The sequence below is a fragment of the Zalophus californianus genome, chromosome 16 (assembly GCF_009762305.2).
Source record: "Zalophus californianus isolate mZalCal1 chromosome 16, mZalCal1.pri.v2, whole genome shotgun sequence".
NCBI classification, from domain to species: domain Eukaryota; kingdom Metazoa; phylum Chordata; class Mammalia; order Carnivora; family Otariidae; genus Zalophus; species Zalophus californianus.
In genome coordinates, this window is record NC_045610.1 from 43,644,013 (window position 1) to 43,661,521 (window position 17,509).

At 47.8% G+C, this 17,509-nt stretch overlaps 1 protein-coding gene across 4 annotated transcripts in view; it reads right to left on the minus strand.

Annotated features, from left to right (window-relative positions):
• MAP3K14 (mitogen-activated protein kinase kinase kinase 14) overlaps positions 1-17,252 on the minus strand; it is a 42,884-nt gene extending 25,632 nt beyond the window's left edge. Inside the window, exons 1-2 of one of the 4 annotated variants that reach the window (XM_027625041.2) lie at positions 17,125-17,216; positions 2,091-2,306 (exon numbers count right to left, since the gene is read on the minus strand). The gene's annotated coding sequence lies outside the window, so the exon portion shown is untranslated. Of the gene's footprint in view, positions 1-2,090; positions 2,310-17,124 lie in introns of all 4 variants that reach the window. The other 3 variants (XM_027625040.2, XM_027625042.2, XM_027625039.2) reach the window with 3 other exon arrangements.
• Positions 17,253-17,509: the final 257 nt, after the last annotated feature.

Sequence of the window (17,509 nt, forward strand, 5' to 3'; positions counted from 1 at the left end):
TCAACTTCCTTAATAAGATATTAGTTGAAAACCCAATCTTATTCTGATGCTTCCTCTTTTAAGACTTCAGCTTGCCTGGCCACTAGGCCACACTGGGCTGGCTTCTGCCTGTCAAGAATGAGGGGCTGTGAAGGAAGGGGAACCAAGGTCAAGTGCCAGGCAGAGTGAGCTGGCCTGGCAAAAACAGCCATCTGGCCCGGCAGATCCAGAGATCCTCATACCCGCTCAGTCCTGGCTCCCCTTTCTGCCCTGCCTGCTCTCCCTAAACTTCCCTCCCCACACCCCCGCCTCTGTTCTGGCCAGTCTGCTCCTCTCACTTGCCTGAGCACAGCAGCAATGGGTAAGCCTCGGATTCTTTTCCTTTGTTCACCCTGTTGCCCTGGTAGAGAATGCCTTCTTCCTTTATCAATATCTACCTTTTATAACCTATCCCCTCAACGAAGCTCCTGCATCCATGGCACAAGTGTTCAGTGAGTGTCCCCCAAGTGCCAGGGCCTGTACTGACCGGGATCATTCATTCAATGTCTTCTGTGCATTGGGCACGTGCAAGGTGCTTTATCCACTTCAATGAATCTCACAGAAACCTTGCAAGGTGGGTGGTATTATTCCCATTTTATAGATGAAGAAACTAAGGCTCTAGGAGATAAGTTGCCTGCAGAAACAAATGAGGCCCAATTTACACAACTAGAGCATCTACCATGGGATTAGAGCTAAAGCTTCCTGGCCCTTTCCCCAGGGACCCAAGGATTCCCAGTTCCATTCTAGAATAAAAGTTTACTGGCAGAGGCCCCTGGAACATCAAGGACCTGAGCAGTATTACTACCCATGTGGTTATTACTGCTCCCATTTTAAAAGCCCATAGGATCTGCCCACTGTTCGTATTAATTGCTTAGTCTGTGTAGGCAGGAAGCACAAGAACCAAAAATGAGGGGTCTCCGGTAAAAGCCGAATCAGCGATAAATTGGTCAGACTTCTAGGTGGGTTACACCACCACATGTTCCTGGGATGTTAGAATGTTTAACTTGATTAGTTTTAACAGGTCATTCCATTTTCTTAAAACAACAACAACCCCCTCACTTATAAGGCGCACACACAGAAACATGAATTCCAGGAAAGATGACACTACCTTCGCTGGGAGAGTCACTGAAGGATGATGTGCTTTGGCAAGCAGAAAAGTAAGCCAGAGAAGAAGCGGGATGCAAGAAACAATGGAAGGCCCAGGCATCCATAGGATATGTGGGTCAATTTAATTAACCATTGGGCGTAAAAAAAAAAATAGTTTAAGCCACTTTAAAACATTAAGTTCTAGAAACATTAGCAAGGAAGGAAGGTGGAGGGGGGTTGTTCAATGGGTAATGAGTAATAAGAGCCTTGCCTTTTGGTGAAATTTACATGTAAAAGTGTTTACACTTCATTACAAAAAAATTATAGTTTAGTATGTATGTTAAAATCTAAGAGTAACTAACTATAAGGATAGAAATGCAGGGGTGCCTGGGTGGCTTGGCTGGATGAGTGTCCAACTCTTGGTTTTGGCTCAGGTCATGATCTCAGGGGTGCGGGGTCGAGCCCTGCTTTGGGGCCTCTGTGCTTGGCGCAGAGTCTGCTTGAGATGCTTTCCCTCTCCCTCTGCCCCTCCCTCTGCTCACCCGTGCACTCGCACACTCTCTCTCTCTCAAATAAATAAAATGTTAGAAAAAAGAATACAGATACAATTCAGAGTTTCTAAACCAGAAGGGCAAAAAAAGAAAAACAGAAAACTTGATCACTCTAACAAAAGGCAAGGAAAAAAGGAAAAAAATAGCAAAGGAAAAGGACACTAAGTATAAAAGGAAAACAGAAATGAAGGTGGCAGAAGTCAGTCGAAGTATTAATGCAGCATTAATCACAAATAGATAAAGCCCACCCATTAAAAGATAGATAGGATTTTAAAAGATCCAGGTAGATGCTTACTAAAAGAGACAAAATAAAATTATATAGAAAGACTGAAAATAAAGGATGAAAAGAGATATGCCAGACCCATACTAACCAAAGACATGTAATATTCATATCAGACAAAACATTTAAGATGAAAGGATATAACTTATATGCACCTAATAAAGCGCCTCAAAATCCAAAGGCTGGTGGCAAAGTTGAGGCTTTATGGATGAGTGAGGTCTCTGCTTTGGAGTGTTCCGTCAAACAGAACTGCAGGGTCTTATAATACAGCCATCTTTGAACATGGGTTGGGTCTGCTGGGAGTTGGGCTCTGTGCTGAGTGTTGGGTGTACACTGAGGAAGAAGACCCAGCCCCTCGAGGAGCTCATAGTCTACTAAGGGAAAGAAACAAGTAGTCAGAAAATTACAATCCAGTAGGGTCACACAGCAACAGACACAGAAACACAGCAGACGCAATGGGAACACTTGGAGGGACACCTAGCTCAGCCTGGTGGGTATCAGGAAAGGCTTCTTGGGCTAAGTCTCAAGGGGTGAGCAAAAACAGCCCAAGAAAAAGAAGGTATTCTAGGTGGAGGGAATGGCAAAAGTTAAGGCACAGAGGTGAGTCTAGGAAGAGTCCCAAACAGCTCAAAGTTGCAGGTGGGCAAAGCTTAGGTCATGCAGGGGTTAAATTCTTAGCAAGAGGGGTAGAATTCAGGGGCAGAGTTCCAGAGGGAAGAACCTACAGGGTAGGGGCAGATGGTGGATGTGGGTATTGACATGTAAACCGTGCCCTTCGGATAGAACTCTCACCCCACCTCCCCAGCCTGGGCTGACAATACCCTAAGCTACAGGCCTCTGGGAGCCTTGCTTAATTTTTTCCCCCAGGTGGAGAGGCTAAGTGGGCACTGGGACCTAGAGACACACTCGAGGAAGGAGGAAGGAGCATTCTGAGTGAGTGGAGGCTGGAGGAATCTCAACCTGCCTGGTATGCCAGCTTGAGGCCTGCTTCCCAGGAGAGCAATTTCTGCCTCAGCATTTTACATTAAGGAGGATAGGAAATTCAAATGCACCTCAATCATTAAAATCTTACAGATCAATTTTAAAATAAAAACCTGTCATGCCCACAAAAACTCAGTCTCGCCAATTCCACAGGTCAAACTGCTAGGTAAATGAAACATATGGAACAAAATTTCTTTTCTTTTTTTTTTTTTTAAAGATTTTTAATTTATTTATTCATGAGAGACAGACAGACAGAGAGAGAGAGAGAGAGAGAGAGAGAGAGAGAGAGAGAGAGAGGCAGAGGGAGAAGCAGGCTCCCAAGGAGCAGGGAGCCCAATGCGGGACTCCATCCCAGGACTCTGAGCTGAGGCAGACGCTTAACCATCTGAGCCACCCAGGTGCCCCGGAACAAAATTTCTGCCTGTCCTCCAGCCCCCACCACACGCCCGTCAAGGCTGGCTAGCCCCACACGTGCAGAGACCCTGCTGTCTACAGGCCCCCTCAAATGTTCAAGGCAATCACCTCATGTCTATTCTATTAGCACAGGCCTCACCCACTTCCAGCTTCTCCCTGATCCCCTCCCATCCCAAGTTAATCTTAAAACATCATGTCCTTAAGATAACCTCAGGTTCAAAGACATCTGCTGGCTCTGCACTACTTATGGGCCCAGGATCAATTCTGTGGTCCATAATCTGTCTAACCACTATTTCCCCAAAAACACAGGGTTTGGCTGTGGCCAGTCTGATCTCTCCATGCCCAACTGACTCGCTGCTCAAATCTACAGGTCTGTGTGCGCCATGTCTTGTGGGGGCCACCCTGCACAACCTACTTGCCCTTCACCAGCCAAGCTCGGACTTAGCCTCCGGGAAGTCCCTCCTAATGGCTTCATCGCACTGTCGCCTCCTTTTCTGACCGCCTATGGGACTGGCTCTCCTCACTCTCCTCACCCTCACCCTGGCCCTTAATCATACCATCACCCCCCTTACTCCTCAAATGAAATAACACAGATGAAAGAACTCTGGAAATAAGAAAGCATTATACCAAGAGGAGACAGCCATTTCTTGTGTGTACAACTCAGAGAACTGTGTCTAGGTAATGCAGCAAACAGAGTTATGGAAAAAGATGCCTCATCAGAGATGCTTAGTATATTCTGCAATAGTAAAAGCTGGAACAAAAATGTCTAATTATGGGGGAGGATAATTATTAGATAAATCATGGTACGTCCATTAACAATGTTTATAAAATGATTTTTAACTATATGGAAAAATGCTGATGGGACACAATATTAACAGAGAAAAGATTCAGATTTATATCTAAAGTATGATCCCACCTACCCTGTGTCTGTATACTACATCAACCTTTATAAAAATGTACCCAGGGGGTACCTGGGTGGCTCAGTCGGTCAAGCTTCTGACTCTTGGTTTTAGTTGGGGTCATGATCTCAGGGTCGTGGGATGGAGCCCAACATCAGGCTCAGTGCTCAGCACGAGTCTGCTTGTCCCTCTCCCTCCTCCTCTGTCCGCCCCCACCCTGTGTGCATGCTCTCTAAATAAGTGAAATATTTTAAAAGGGGCACCAGGGTGGCTCAGTCGGGTAAGCGTCTGCCTTCAGCTCAGGTCATGATCTTAAGGTTTGGGGATCGAGTCCCACGTTGGGCTCCCCACTCAGCGGGGAGTCTGCCTCTCTCTCTCTCCCTCTGTCCCTCCCCCCTCCCTGCTCGTTCTCCCTCTCTCTCAAATAAATGAAATCTTTTTTTTTAATTACGATTTTTTATTTATTTGACAGAGACACAGCGAGAGAGGGAACACAAGCAGGGGGAGTGGGAGAGGGAGAAGCAGGCTTCCCGCGGGGCAGCGAGCCCGACGCGGGGCTTGATCCCAGGATCCTGGGATCATGACCTGAGCCGAAGGCAGACGCTTAACCGACTGAGCCACCCAGGCGCCCCCCAGTTACCGGTTTCTTGTATATCCCCCCCAGAGATGTTCTCTGGGGAGTATTACTTTCATAACGAAAACAAGCGATCACTAGAAAAGGGTCTCATGGTATGGGATAAGAATTGAAGAGGCATCTGGTTCACATTTTGTGAGTGGGGCTTAATAAATACGTGATAATAAATACCCCCAACCCACACCACCTGCACTGGCAGCCTCATCAGAATCTCTGTGGCTGGTCAGCAAATGCTACCGAAACAGGGGGCTGGAGGTGGACAAGCCCGTCCCTCCTGGTTTTGGTTTTCATTTCTGTCTCTTTCTTGTTTCCCACTGGGGGCTGTGGGTTTTATCAGTTATGACTCAAGAAGTAGGAAGGTGCTCAAAGATGGCCCTGTCAGCCGTCCTCAACTCTGAAAGCCACGGCTTCCTTGCTTTTATTTATAGTCACCAAGGCCAAGTGTGAGCAATAGTGAAGGCCAGTGCTAGTGCGGGATGTAAGAAACACTTGAGGGCACAAGTGGACCCATAGAGAGTGGGACACACAGCACAACTGGCCCTGAAACAAAGCCACCAGCCCCTCCTTGCCTGCTTATGCCACGGGTGGGACCCAAGGGTTGGTCTGAATCTGGGAAACCTGAAGGAAGCAAGCTGTTCTAGTGAATCTCTCCTACCTTCTTTACATAATTATCTGACCCCCTATTTTTTTTAATCTGTATTTTGTTTTCAACTACAAACGTAATACTTGTTCACTGTAAAAATTTCAACCATACAAAGTGCTTAGAGAAAAAGAAAGAAAGAAGGAATTTTGCCCCATTTCCTCCTCCCTACAATGTAAGAAACCCTTAAATTTGGTGTAAATCCTTCTATCTCCATGCCCAACTGACTCGCTGGATTTGTGCACAGGGCTCTTACGTCAAAGTACATATTCCTAACCATAACACTCTATTTTCATGTGATCTAAATTAGCATACATATATAAAGTTTGGGACTATTTTTAAAAGAAACATGGCCTTATAGATATCTAATATTCTACCAGTTATATCTTTCACTTAACAATAGATTATGGTCGGTGCCTGGGTGGCTCAGTCAGTTAAGCGTCCAACTGTTGATTTCAGTTCAGGTGGTGATCTCAGGATTGTGAGATCGAGCCCCAAGTCGGGCTCCATGCTGGGCGTGGAGTCTGCTGAAGATTCTCTTCCCCTCTTCCTCTGCCCCAGCCCTCCACTCCCTCTCTAAAAACAAAATTAAAAAGACCTAAAAAAACAACAAAAAACCCACAATAGATTATGGACACTGTCCCACTTCAATGTATGTAGCTCTCTCGCATTTTTTTAAATGGCTCCATAAGATTCCATGGTATAAATGTACTATCATTTCTTCACCTATTCTTCTATGGATATTCTTGCAAATTGTTCCCAATTTTTCACTCTTATAAGTATTACTGCAAAAACAAAACAAAACCCAAAAAACCCTTTATTCACTTCTTTGTGCACTTGTATAGGTAAATTCTAGGTAAATACCTGGACCCGGAATTTGAGGGTGACCCTCTGCATGGTCACTCTTTTCTTGTTTCTATGTGTCAGGAAAGTAGGCAGCATTGATCAGTCCGGGACAGGTGGTTCCCAAACATTATATTAGTTATTTGCTAGAAAGATGCTACCCTTGCTTTCAAGGTGCTTGTAATCTAGTTGGGGAGAATGGCCGGCTGGATAAATAAAGGAATCACAAAATGATCTTGGGATCAAAAGGGCCTTTGGGGGTCACTTATTCCAACATATCACTTATTAATCCTGAGGATGGCCTCCCAGCTACATAATAGGATGGCCCTGGAGTCCAAAGGTCTGAGTTCGAGTTCGAACTGTAGTCTCTAACACTCGGGTGGGTGACCAGGTGCAGATCACTTACTCTGAAACACAGATGTCTCATCTGTAAAACAGGGATGCTCAAACTGAAACAACAGGATTTTACAGGGCAACTAGATGCAAGAAGCAGTCTTTAAAGGCCCAATACTGTGTCTGGAACACAGTGGGTGCTCTGGTAAACGTTAGCAAAACCTCCAATGAGAAGGAAGCTGATACGAGATGAGTGGTCCTTTCCGGGACTGGAAGTACCAATTGTTTGAAAGTCCTTGCCTCTGCAGAGCTGAAATCCACCTCGCAAAGCCTCTAGCCAGCAGCCCTAGTGTCAAGAGGAAGGTCTGGAACAGAAGCTGTCAAAGGAGGAAGGGAGAATCCCAAGACCAGAAGGGTATAAGCAGTCAGCAAGGCAAGGCCAGCCTATGAGGGGGATGTTCTTTGAAGTGCATTCTGCACGTGCTGCCCAGCCTCTCCCTCTGCTGGCAGTGCCCAGCTCCGAATGGACTGAGGAACGAGCTGCTGGCGCCTGAGGAACCAGGACCCAGAATTCCTTGACAGCTCAGGTTGCAATTAGCTGTCCTGTGGACATCTTTGGGTGTTTTCAACAATCTGCTGCTACGTGTGTACACGTTAATTACATGCCGGTGTCAATAACAATAAAAATAATGGCAGCTATTATTGCCTGCTACATATTAGGTAATGCACGCATTATTTCCTGGACCCTCCCAGGAACTCTGTGAGCAGGGCACTAATAGTGTTCCCTTTATACGGAGGAAGAAACTGAGGCGCAGGAGCTCAAGTAATTAGTCTGATGCTACTCTGCAAGGAAGCGGCAGAAGCTGGATTTGTGCACAGGGCTCTTACGTCAAAGTACATATTCCTAACCATAACACTCTATTTTCATGTGATCTAAAGCTTAAAGAATTGAGACCCAAATGCAGAAGCTGCCACAAGCTAAAGGTTTGTTAGTGAGGAACCCAGGGACTGACCCAGGAGGAGGCATCTCAATTAGGGAGCATAAACACGGCCAGCCTATGTTCTGGAGAAAAGCAACTTTAAAATGGCAATGGGAAGCAAAGACTCCAAGCTGGACACGTGGCAGGCCCATGTTCCTTAGTCTACCCATGCCCAGCATGGGTATCAGGTCATGCATACTTGGGCCCATTGCAAGGACCGATTCTATGACAAACTTCAAATGTGCCATGCATTTTAGAAGGTCTGGCTCCAGGCTATTTTACTGTGGTTTTTGTTGTTGTTTGTTTTGAGCATCAGCTAGCATCCTCACAAATATGGTCGGTACTTTGTCTCCAGGCCCCTGATAAAGGGCATTGTGTAAGCTTTAAAAGAAAAGTGTTACAACGGCATTTTCAATTCAACTTTTGAATCCTTTGCATGAGGAGAGCCAACAGCATACTGGGGCATCATTGATCCACATGGACAATTATGGAATTGGTGTGCAGGAGAATGGGGGCGGGGCGGTACGGAGGGAAAAAAAACCAAAACAACCATACGCATGCCTCATTTTATACAATAACCAGCAGGGAATTTTTAACGTATGTTATGTCAAAAAAAATTTCAAGTGTGTTTCGTGGGGTATTTTGTGTCATTAAACATCTTGATTAAGCGGGGCTGCAGTGTATACCGTTTGGTAATGATCGATTTCCAAAGATTACAGTGCCATAAATTGCCCCGGACACTAAAATCATGCCAAACACAATCAGCTTTCTTTTGATGAGTCAAAATGCACTTCTGACTCTTGTCAAGCCTTGAGGTCATCATGACAAGCAACATTTGGTTGTGAAAAACAGTTCTCCTTCTTTAACCTTCTGAACTGGATTCTGAGCAAGAAGTTCCCTGGGCTATGGTTAATCCCACTGAACTACAACCACTGCCCTCCTCTTGGTTGGTAACTCTGTTTTCCCAGGTGGGACTGGCTTCAAGCAGGGTCGACCTGTATGCAGAGCAGATGGAGAAAGACAGGTTCAGCCTCCCTGTGAGGGAGGAGGCTTCAAGTTCATTGTAGTCACTGGTGACTGGTTTTGAAATTGAGGAACTAGTTTGAGGAACTTCAGATAAACAAGAAACCCAAACAACTCGGTTTTCCACAGAAGACTTCCAATGCACAGAAGTAAATGGAAGGAAGCACACGGTCCAGCTCTGCTTTTTGGCAGTGGAACCCTGACCATGGCCTCATTTCAGACGCTGCCCTACACACCCTTTGACAGACTGGCCTGAGTGACAACTTGAGGACTTGAGCAGCAAAGGTGACTTTGACATGTCCCTTTATATTACAGGGTCACACTCTTGTCCTCCTTCAGGAAGGGAAGAAAGTCATGGGGCCTGTGTATAACGGAATATTCAGAGGCTCTCAGAATATTCCTTGGTCAAGGAGGGGAAACCATGCATAGCCTGTGGCTTTTTCAGCCTCTTTCAGACCAGCAGGGCCCAGAAGGACGAATGTGGATGTCAGTCTTGTACTTTCACTGGACCATGAATCCTTAGCCAGGGATTCCCATGCTCCAGGTGCTGTGCTGGCCAGCAGATGCCATGGGGACCAAGACAGACAAGGTCCTTGCCCTCACAAGGCTGTCACCATTGCAACCCTGGAAAGGCTTTTCTGGAATGCTGGACTTAATTACGAAGAAGCACTGTCACGGGTCAGCCTTTGAATCATTTGCCTACAAACCTGTGTCAGAGTGGCGCCAAGCACATGGGATTTGTCATTGTGTCACTGCCTTCCCTGTTCCAGCCTGGAAGGCTAGGCTAAGTCAGCCATACCTTTAATAGCTGGCTACTTGTCTGCTTCTGCTCTGAACTATGTGTGAGCACACACTTCTCCTGACAGTGCCTTCGCCTCTGCAACTGCGTTCCTTTCCTCCCAGACTGCCGAAGTTTCCAGATTGTTCTCAAGCTCCTTTTCCAAGCTGACAGATCCCACCCAGGTACCTGCAGAATGGGAGGTGGGGCTCCTCTCCTCTGAGGAAGTCTGCGTGTGACAGTGCTGGGTCAAGCTGGACAAGGCAAACCACACTGGCTGCGATGCCTTTCTGGCTCCCCGCCAGCCCCCACAGTTGGGGATCACAATTTAGCACCTGCAATGTCTGTCTTCCCCCCTGCCACATAAGCTCCTTGAGGGGAGTATCTCCATTATCCTCGTTTTCATACTCTCGCACCTGCCAGAGCCTGCCGTATGTGACATTCCTGGCAAAGGCTCACTGAAAGGATGACTGATACACTCCTGAAGAATATACTAGTGTCCTGGCTCTAAAAGCCTGGCAGGTCTGGCATCTGAGTGTCCAGACTGTCCATTCACCTGGCGAGCAGGAGTGGGCAGAGCCTGGTGACCAGGGGTGGCTGTATTCTGACTGCACCCTAGCAAGAAGGTGTCATGCAAACTGGCTACTGAGCCACCCTTGTCCCCTTTCTTAAATGCTGACCTTGAGACCCAATTATTTCCAATTCTTTGAGAAGACCCTTCTGTGCTGGACAATATCTGTCTGGGCTCCAAAGTGCACATATATGCTCAACGGGAGGTGGTACACAAATCTCTGCCTTTTACATTTATCTCTAGAAAGCTATTCCTGCCTCTCAAAGTATGTCGTCTGCCAATAGTACAGTCCCAACAGTAAGCTGGGACTACTGAGCAGAGGCTCAAGAGCCTGGTTCATCCAACTAACTTCTTGTGCCAAAGGAGTCCGTTTCTAATCTTAATTGGTGATAGCATCCTCATTTGAGGTTGGCTAAGGCCCCCTTTCCTCCTAAACCTCCCAGTCATCCCTAGTATTGACCAGTAGACCAATATTGACTAATTCTGGCCCAGTGAAAGGCAATGTCAATGAAAGCAGAAGGCGGGTGGTGATTTCAGATACAACAGCTCTTTGAACTTACAGGGGTCACCATCCAGATATGACATCATGCTCTGCCCACAGGGAAGAGCTTCTTCACAGAGAGTTACTGGATGAATCCAGTTGGAATGACCCCTGACTACTCTGGCTTTTCCGGTCACCTGCGTGCCATGGGCAACATGTCTCTTCTTCACAGTGGGAAGATGCAGAAGAGCTTCTTGGTGCCCAGTGGGTCTGTACCCTCACGGTCGATCATTAATAGCATCTGAATGCCCACTCTGGGTAAGACACTGCTTGGGGAGGTAGGAAGGTGCCCTAAAGGTGCAGGCAACCTTTGAGACTTCCAGGTAACCCTGCCCAGAATTGTATTCTCTTATCAACCTTGACCTCCTTTTGGTTACACAAACTCATGGTATAAGAGAGTGTCAAGTGAATAGACTTCTGTTTACTTTTTCTTAGGCCCGGAGCAGCTGCTCTGGCCCCACCCTTCCCAGGTCTGGCAGAGCTTGCTGAAAGACTGACAGGTCAAGGTGGGGGAATAAAGGAGGAACTAGTTAAAAAATCCAATTCCTACTCCAGGAGTATACTGTTCCTTTGTTCAGGGAAAGGAGGCTGGACTTTAGTTCAGATTCTGCCATTAACTAGCCATGTGGCCTTGGGCAACTCACTCAGCTTCCTTGGGCCACCATTTTCTCTTCTGTAAAATAGGGGAGAATGTGAACGGTAATGGTCATTTCCAGGCTGTAATTCTAAGAGCTCTTTCTTGACAGAGTGGTTGAGGCCTAAAGGTCACTTAGCCATGCTTGCCTAAAATGATGGTTGGCTAGTTCAGATTGATTGGGTGTGCCTATGGGGCTGAGGGGGAGCCTGTGACCACTTGCAAGGCAATGCTAGTTCTTCTCCTGAGGTTTCAATAAAGTCAAGCCCTCTTTGTGGGTAACCCTGGACATTGCCTATAGATGTCCCTGACCATTAGCTGTCAAGCTCAACACCAACTCCACGGGTCTAGAACAGAGAGTTTTGAACAGACTCTTTGTCTTGGTGGATGCCTGGTCATGGCCTTAGTGGGAAGAGGGTGAGCAGAAGCCATAGCAACCAGAAACTGGGGGGCAGGAATGGCTCAGGACTTTCCTCTGCTGCTTATTTCTGAGTCCAAACACCAGCCCTGGCTGTGTAGACAACTGAAGTAGTGGCAGGCTTGGAATGACAGTAAAATGACAGTTTCCTGACGTCCAGGGTTTAATCTAGCCTTTTCAATCATAGGCACTCTTCGGAACTTCCAACTCAGGTGGCAAAAAGAAAGACAGGTAGGAAAGGGTTCCCCAAAAGGTCTTTCACACCAAAGCATGGTTTGCTCTCTCTGCTCTTTGCCAAGGGGTTTCCCAGCTCCCCGGAGCCAAAGCTCCCCTCCTGCTTCTTTGCTGACTGTCACTGGAAGCAGGCCATTTTCCACCCTCAAGGTGGCTGGACTCAGGAGTACAGTGACACCACTGATCTGGGCTCTGTGCCTTGTTCACATGACCCACCCCCCCACCCCCCCCCGCCAGGGGATCCATCTCTCTGTTGGTTGGCAAACCTTGGGAGCCTCCCATTTGTTTCCTTATCCCTGCCTCCAAAGCCCTTCAGCTGAAATAAAAGTGATCTTTGGCAGAGGGCTTCTTTTTTTGTTTGTTTGTTTATTTATTATTATTATTTTTTTAGTAATCTCTAAGCCCACCATGGGGCTCGAACTCATGACCCCCAGATCCAGAGTCACATGCTCTTCTGACTGAGCCAGCCAGGTGCCCCGTGGCAGAGGGCTTCTTGACAAGGTCTGCTCAAGACTTCCTTTGCCATTGTGCTGGGGAATAAGTTGCCTGTCACCTACACCCCTGCACGGGTGACTCACCTTCTAGAGAAAGTGCTCTGCTCACCTAAGCAAAGCTGCCTGGAAAATGACTAAGGCACCTATCAAATGCACTCTGTGAGGCTGACCAGTTAGTGAGCCGGGTCCAGACACTCTGCCTCTCACCTCCAGCCTGAAGTCAAGTGTGGAGCTGCCACTCCAGGCCTGCTGGTTTCATTTTCATCTGAACCGAGCTCCACATGAGGCTTGACATCCGGTGATCTATTTTTTCTAAAAACTAGGTTCACTTTAGAAATGACTCTTTGGCCATGAAGACAGCTTCCCCAAGAGAAAACAAAATGTTATTTAAAGGGAACGTCAGCCTGGTGGGAGCCTATATTTTTGTTTTGTATTAAGAAGAGGAAAAAGCAATTTAAAATGTAGCAGGAAACTTTTTTTCCTTGGGTGATTAAAGGAGGATCTGCAAGCCCCTGACTACAGATCCAGGACCCCCAGATATGGTAGTGGCAATAAGCTGACAAAAATGTATTTATAAGGGGTCAAGGATGGTGGTGAGAACCTTACCCCACGGAACCAAAATCTCCCTCTGAGTCCCTCAAACAAAGAACAAGTCCTTGCTGACTTATATTCTATACAGTATTTTCCCATTTTTCATCTCCAGAGCTAAAGCTGGGACCCCCCCTTCACCACATGGGGGTGGTGGTGCACAGAAGGGAGTCCTAGCAAGGCCCAGCCCAGCTTCTGGCTCAGAGTCCTGGGGGGTGCCGAGGGTGCCCTGGGTTTAGGATCACCAGCTCTGATCGGGCACAGCCTGGGCCTCTGTTGGCTCCTTTGGAGGGTGGTGAGGGTAGTATTTAGTACACGACAGGAAGAAGGTGACAGCGAAACCCCTACACAGAAGAAACACCCCCCTGGAGGTCCTCCTGAGAAAATGACTCTGCCCTGTCAGGCAGCCTGACCCTTCCTGACATCATCTTACAGAAAAAAGGCAACGAGGACCACAGCTATTACTACCACGACCACCACCATCACCATTTATAGGCGTCATGTTCTGTGGCTTATTATGTGCCAGGCACTGAGCTCAGCACTTTATATATATTCTCTCATTTTCTACTCGAAACAACCCCATGAAGTATTTCTGATCCCATTTACAGATGAGGCACCCGATGCCCAGGGAAGTGAAGTGATTTGCCTGGGTCACACAGGCAGACAGTGGCAGAGCTGGACCTGACCCAGGTCTGTCTGACTTGACAGCCTAAATCCCCACATTTGATATTGGAGACACCGCAGACTTGCTCTATTGCTCTGGCCAAAACACTTGACCACTCTGCCTTAATTTCTGCATCTGTAAAACAAAGATAAGCAGATTCATCCAGAGGATGTGCTCTTCATCTTTCAGCCTTTTATTAATAAGTAATTATGAATAACCAATACCAGTTAATAATCGTTAGCAATACTTGTTAGCATAAATAGATAAATAAAGCAACCAGCCTGGTTTAGTTACATTCAAAACTGGCATGTTTTGGGGGGGGTGCCCAATTTAACCTTTCATGAGTAGGTCAGTAGACAAAGCAGTGAACTAGAGGTCCAGAAATGTGGGCTTAGATTCTGGGCATGACAATGACGTCCTGAGTAATCTCATCCACTTTACTCCTCCTTACGAGTCTTCCTTTTCCTGATCTTTGGTCCTGCCTTTCTTTACACTAGTGTTGTAAAAAAATAGCAAAAAAAAAAAAAAAAAAAGGCTACAAAGTACCATTACTCTTGAAGCCATATAATTTTAAGGGATTTCTATCAGGAGGATAAGGGGTTAAATGACGTAAAACAGCAAGTCAGGAAGAGGATCTTTTAAACTCATACAAAGAAGGGCACACAGGCCACTCAGGAAAAATGACTTTTCTCTGTAGTATCACTCGGGTAAATAAGACAAGCCAAGAACTAAAGGCTCCATACCCAACATACTTCAATGTCTCACTCAGCTCAACTGAAATGTTCTACTACCCAATTTGCCCTAAGTTTAGCTTTCTATTTCTAATCTGCTTTCAACATTTCAGTCAGCATCACCAAGTACATGCAAAGCCTTCACACGTGCATCACTTCAAACGCTCATCCCACCCCTTGAGGATGCTCAGCCCCCACTCCTTTCCCTTCCTCCCATCGTGTGCCGAGGCAGAGGGCTTGGCTTATCCTTACAGTTCCCCAAATCCACTGACATGGAATTGTCTCCCTTCCTGCCAATTTCACACCGGTGCCATCAAAAGTGCCCATAATGCTCAGATGTTTCCAGTTTAACTGAAATACTAAAATGGGGCAAACAGGAAGCATCAGACACAACTGCGGTAGTGACTTATTAATCACGAAAGCAGAATTTTAGTTGCATTTTAACCTTTTGCCAGGAAAAAAAAAAAACAGCTTTGAGATGATGGAAGCCATTGGTACAAATATGCTGCCTATATGAGTATCAAGCTGACTTATACTTTTAATTTAGGACTGAGTTTGGTTCTACACTTTTCTTAACTATCCTCCCAGAAAGAGCATCTGTCAGGCCAACCAAATATGAATCTGTCAGCTCTTCATCAAGGCAGGCAGACCTGTTAGAAACGCTCATGTGCTATCCACTGAGACAGGAAAAAAAATAGGAAATTCAAAGTGACTTCTCGGGCCAAAATGATAGAACGCTCTTAAGAGGGTGCCAACAACAAAGAAAACAAGCCTGGATGAAGCTTTGCCTTTCCCATCTCTACAGAGATCTCTCACCAGACCTTGGCCAGGATGAATTGTTACCATGAACCAAAAAAAAAATCACAACAGTTGCCTGGAGTTGGACAACCAATCAGGGCAAGCCTGCTTCTCAACATTAAATGATATACAAACACTCCAAGCAGATCACAAAGGAGTCAGTGTTCAACAGGAGAACCAAAATGAGGAACCAAACCTCCATCTGTTGAGGCGAAACGGCCAACCAGACATTTTTGTTTAATAGATGAAGGCTCATTTGGCAGGGTCTCTGTCTGTGGTGCCGCTCCCACAAACCCTAACAGAGAATACCAGGGCCAAAAAACCCCCTTTAGAACTGCTCCTTATAATCTGAAAACAGGCAGAAGGTGACCTAAAGCTTGGCAGCATACTGCTGTCTGATTTTACAAAAGGGCTGGAACATACACCTGGGTACGTATTTCAAAAATTAAAGTCAGAGACTCTAACTTTTATTTTTGAGACCTTCTGAGAAGTTCACCACACCCTTCAAAATAAAGGAGGATGTTTTAAAGATGTCAGAGGTCTGGCATCACTGCACCCAAAGAACTGACTTTGACATCGCTTAAAAAACACCCAAGAGTAAATCCAAATACATCATAAGCACAAGCACCTGTCCTCTCATGGTGAGAGCAAAAATACCACACCAAACTTCTCCCTTCTTCTTGCAACTAAGTCCCATCGTGTGGTCCTGGTCCAGGGAAAGGAACCTGGGTAAGACACCAGTGGCCCAGGCTCCTCACCCTGAGTTCTAGCTATGATGAATACTAACCCCCCCACCTGCCTCAGGTACCTCACCTTTAAAAGAGGACAACACAGTCTTACGTCTTCACCCAGATGTCTGAAGGAAAAAGGAGGTTACAGGTATGAAGATACAGAGTAAAAAAAAAAAAACACATCACTAATGTTAAGATACTATCTGCCTCTAATCTTTCAGACAGACCATGTTTCTAGTCAAGGGGTTTTCAACATTTTTCCTGGAATGAACTTCAGACTGCTATTTTGTACTGGGCCCCACTTCTCATCATTTAATTTCACCTGGGCTTTTAGATTCCTTAATGAAGTCACTCGTGTTCACTATCTCCAGTGAACAAAAATAATTCTGCCACTTACGCCACTGATTTCTGTACGTTTTCTCCATTCATCCTCTTCTCCCCACACTACTTCCCCCGTTCACCTTTTAAGACCGAAGGCAACATTTAAAACTCCAATTTGGAAGGAAACGCTTTTTCTGAAGTTACCCATCACCAAGAAGGCTTCTGGGCAGGTGGGAGTCTGCACTGTACAAGAGGCCTCTTTCTGCCTGGTGCCCCGTGGGCTTCCCAGATGGGAATATTACACCGGAGCCCACAGATCAAGTCCTGAGTGAGCGGACAGAAGGGTTACAGAAGGGTCAGGGTAGGAAAGAGGATGCTGAGAGTGGCCAGCACTGCCCCGCTGGGTGCCAAGGGCAGGCTCTGCGCCTTCTCCCCGCCTCCGGGTGTGACCAGAGAACTTCCCAAGGGAAGGCCGAGGGTTTCACTGCCAGGGCAGGTGGGAGGGCGCACAGACCCGGAGCGCTTGTGCATCGGCCACCTTTCGTCCCGAGCGGAGGCGAGTTCCCACCCTGGGGGCACCCAGGGAGAGGAGCAGGACGGGCGGGCTTGGCGGCGGGGCAGGTGAGCGCCGGGGAGACGGGGTGCTGGGGAAGGGGAAGCAGAGCGCCCCTTCGCGCGCTCTGGGCGCGTGTGCGGCCTGCGGGGGTGCGAGGCGAGCACTGCGTGCGACCTTGGCCCTGGCAGCGTGGTGTGAAGCGAGCGTTCGCGGCCCGCCGCCGAGGGCCCCCACGCGAGTGGATCTGACCGGCCGCGCCGCCGACCCCCACCATTCCGGGCGGCGGGCCAGGCCGCGGCCCGGCCCCGGACTGAGGGGCGACTCATCCCCGCCGCTCCCTCGGCGCCCCGCTCCGGTCCCCGCGGTCCCGCCCAGTCACCTACCGGCTGAGCGCCGATCTCCCCAACCAGCGAGTGTCGCGCTCCCCTCGCCCGCGCTCTCCCGCCGCCGGCCGCCGACCGCTGGGCTCCGGGACTACGGTCGCCCCGCCCCGGCCTCGAGCCCCGCCCCCTCACCGCCTTCCCGGCCGCCCCCGGGGCCACGCCTCCCCCAGCGGCTGCAAATTTGCCCCGCTTCGCGCCTCCTTGCTCTGGCCGCACCTCGACCCTTGGCCCCGCCCACTCCTCCAGTCTAACCAATGAGCCGGCGCGTCCCCGCCGGTCCCGTCGTACAGCCCCTAGCAGAGATTGGCTAGGAGGGCCTCGTTTCCAGAAATGGGCACTATTTCCGGACAGTGTTTATAGAGCCGAGATTGCTAGGCGGACAGAT